This window comes from Pseudorasbora parva, chromosome 1 (assembly GCF_024679245.1).
Source record: "Pseudorasbora parva isolate DD20220531a chromosome 1, ASM2467924v1, whole genome shotgun sequence".
In the NCBI taxonomy this organism is placed as follows: Eukaryota; Metazoa; Chordata; class Actinopteri; order Cypriniformes; family Gobionidae; genus Pseudorasbora; species Pseudorasbora parva.
The window spans coordinates 65,741,241-65,745,271 of record NC_090172.1 but is presented as its reverse complement, the minus strand read 5'-3'; the positions used below and the strand labels follow the sequence as shown (position 1 = coordinate 65,745,271).

Here is a 4,031-nt window from a genome sequence, read left to right as displayed (position 1 = left end):
GTTCACTGTTTTCTTCTGGAAACAACGGACCACATGAGATTCCAAGTAACAGTTCATCACTTAGAACAGCGCTCGTGGTTTGACTTATCGAGACTGTTTTCCAAGATGGCTGCTGTCTGTAAACGCGTAATGCACTGTCTTTATAAAGTATCTTCTTAGTAAACTGTTTGTTCACTTACAAAGTTCTCAATGCTGCGGTTTGCATGTAGGGACCCTCATTATGCTGCCGTGTTAGTGTGAGGCTATTTTGACCCTTGTTAGTGGTATTAACTAGCGATTTAATTTTACTTATCCTGTGCCCCATAGACAAGCGCTATAAGCTAATCTGTTTTTAGAGATAAAACTCTTTACATTCGATTTTCATGAAAACGCATCCCAGAGAACGATCTACTTGGACAAGAAGTGTCCGAGACGGAGAGATGTTAGCAAGAGAAGGACATACAAAACTGAGCTGGAGCACAACCGTTATTAGCCAATGAATGAACTAATGTTAACAAAGGAGACATTATTGTAAAGTTATAGCTCAGTGTCTTCTGTCAGTTTGCTATATTGCAAAAATACAGCATGACAATAAAAATGTAATAATGTTTAACAGAATATGTGCTCTGTGTTAAGGCTGGTGAAAGCCATAAAACAGACAAAACAAATATTCTTCTGATATTTCAGGAAACTAGAAGCTCTTGGAGGACAATTGCAAAAAAGCATTGAGGAACTGAACTCAGAATGTGACCGAAATCGTCAAACTCTCATTGATCAAATAAAGGAGCTGAATACCATCACTGATGAACTTGAATCCATGCACAAAGGCACGACAATTGGCAGTTTGGTTGGATCAACAGTAGGAGCAGCTGGAGGAATCGCAGCACTAGTGGGTCTGGCTTTGGCCCCGTTCACATTTGGTGCTTCTTTAGTTCTCACTGTTGGTGGAGCTGTTGCTGGAGTAGCTGGAGGAGTAACAAGTGCAGCATCTAACATCACTAACATGGTCCAGCAGAAAAACCTGCGTGAGACTATTGAGAAGATCACCAATGATTTCCAGAACACAATAGAACCAATCATTCAGCATCTGGATAAAATTAAAAACGCCATAGAAGAGCTTCAGGAGATGGAGGAGACATATTCTGCTCAGAATAAAATAATAATAACAAGTGTGAAATCCTTAAAAACCGTTGCAAGCGTTACGAAAATTGTATCTAAAATTGGAGAAGTGGTTGCAAACACTGCCAAAATATTCAAAGTGGTTGGGAAACTAAGTGCAGTAATCTCAGCTGTACTTATTCCGCTTGATGTTTACTGTATTGTTCATGAATCAATAGAGATCTCTGAAATTAATAAATCAGAAAGTGAGAGAAAAGAAGAAGAAATCAAATCTGAAACTTTGAAATGTATTCATCAAATGAGAAAAACAGCTGCTGTATTTCAGGAGACTCTGGATGAAATTGAATGTGCCAGAGACATTATTAACACAGAGTTACAAACTAGTTGATGAAATAGTTTTGTAAGAGATTGAACTGCTATGTACTATATTATTACCAATAATACAGTCGAAGTAAAACTAGAATCTTTAAAAATGCACAGCACAACCTCAGTGTTAAATTAACTCTCATCAGAGTCCAAACTGTGTGTTAGACCAGTGTTGGGGCTAATGAGATAATGAAGTGATTAATTGAGTGATGACTGAGCATTAGTGAAGACATGTGTTAGTGATTCTGTTTATTATCATCAGGTGTTCATCAGTAATGCTCAATCATAATATAACCCAGGCTCAAAGTAGTACATTTTTAGTCCATAGAAAAAAATATCTATTTTTGGCAATTTTACCTTTCTAGTAAAACGGTTTATATGTGAAAGAAATACACTTATAAAAATAAAATTGAGAGAAATAAAATGCTTTAAAAAAATTGGATTAGTATTATGCAAATAACTGCAGTAAAATGTATCCAATTAGAGCTGGAATCTGCACTGCAGGTTTAGATGGTCCAACTGAGTGTGATCAGCAGCAACACTGACTCCAGCCACTGTGAGGCGCAGACTCAAATGAGTAATTCCGAGTCTAAGGACATTTATAATATTCATACTGCACTAATTAAGAGATATGAAAGCTGTTTGTTGGAGCCAATCACTTATTTATTAAATCTATCGATATAGACAAAAAGATTTCCAGAGTTGGAAACAGCAATAATTACACCGGTCTATAAATGAGGAAATAAGGATGAGCAGTTTGGATGTAGAGACAAATTTTCCACAGAAAAAGCCAACTGTTATTTGTTCGAAAAAATAAAAACCTCATTGGAAAAAGGAAATGTCGTCGGGGCAGTGTTCCTGGACCTAAACAAGGCCTTTGACACTGTTAATCATAGTATTTTACTAAATCAATTTAAATCAATTTAAAATGTCAAGAGGTGCTTTGCAGTGGTTTAGGTGTTACTTAGGCGGGAGACAGGAATGTGTTAGGGTCCATGGGGTGAAGTCACCTTTGCAAGCCAACAGCATGGGAGTACCGCAAGGCTCTGTACTTGGCCCATTACTGTTTACAATGTGCATAAATGACCTACCAAGTTGCTGTCCAGGTGTCAGATGTATGCGGATGACAGTCATCCATGTATCCATTGCACCATCTAATAATAATAATAATAATAATAATAATTATTATTTGTTACTTTTATATAGCGCTTTTCTAGACACCCGAAGCGCTTTACATATAGAAGGGGGAATCTCCTCAACCACTACCAATGTGCAGCACCACCTGGATGATGTGACGGCAGCCATATTGCGCCAGAACGCTCACCATACACCAGCTTTTTGGTGGAAAGGAGACAGTGATGAAGCCAATCAGGATATGGGGATTATTAGGAGCCCATGATGGACAGCGGCCAATGGGCAAATTTGGCCAGGATGCCAGGGTTACACCCCTACTCTTTGACCATGTCCACACTAATAGGTTTTCATTTGAAAACGTATATTTTTCTCTCCGTTTTGGCCTTCCATCCACACTGAGACAGCATTTTAAGTCAATGAAAACGTTTTGTTTTGAAAACACTCTCCAGAGCGGATACATTTGAAAACGTCGTCTTCATGTAGTAATGTGGACTGTGAAAATGGAGGCTTTTTAATACGATGACGCATTTTTGGCCATGTGGTGCAGTCATATGACCAATTCAGCCAGGATGGTGAACGACATTGTACAGCAGTTGTTTTGTATGCTTTCTGTTTTGACAGCCTTGTTAAATATTAATGTCAGTTTGTACATACTGTTAAAAAACTTACTGTGCCTTTTCTCCACATTGCCGCAAAATTTAAAGAAAGAGTAAATAAACGAGTAGCGGAAATGACGCAAGTCGAAGCATCTTGGATTTGCTCATGCGCAGTACGGGGATGTAAGCGTTTTCAGACGTTTCAGTGTAGATGAACATTTTTTGGAAAACGATTGAAAATGATAGTGTGGATGCGGAGCATTTTTAGACGAAAACTCCGTTTTATCCAGATTAGTGTAGACGTAGGCTTTATCGAAGGACATCCTGGGATTTTTAACGACCACAGAGTTTGGACCAGAGAGGACCTCAGTTTAACGTCTTATCCGAAGGACGGTGCTCTTTGTCAGTATAGTGTCCCCATCACTATACTGGGGTGTTAGGACCCACACAGACCACAGGGTGAGCGCCCCCTGCTGGCCTCACTAACACCTCTACCAGCAGCTACCTGGTTTTCCCAGTTGGTCTCCCATCCAGGTACTGACCAGGCCCAGCCCTGCTTAGCTTCAGTGGGAAACCAGTCTTGGGCTACAGGGTGATATGGCTGCTGGTAGCCACCTAGCCAGGCAGCTGAGCATCTGACACAGACTTTAGAGAATATTTCTAAATGGCTCAAATTGTCTCATTGGACTAATGTGCAGAAAACATTTTCTATGTGCTTCGCCATACGAGATAGGCCTGCAAGGGATGTATTTAATGTGCAGATCAAGAATGAAGTAATCAAATCAATGAATGAAGTCAAGTATCTCGGCATCAATTTGGATAAGAACTTAAAATTTG

The 4,031-nt window shown here is 39.4% G+C and overlaps 1 pseudogene; it reads right to left on the bottom strand.

Annotated features, from left to right (window-relative positions):
• Nucleotides 1–3,686: 3,686 nt before the first annotated feature.
• On the bottom strand, nucleotides 3,687–3,803 carry LOC137089082 (5S ribosomal RNA; annotated as a pseudogene).
• Between the last annotated feature and the right edge of the window lie 228 nt (nucleotides 3,804–4,031).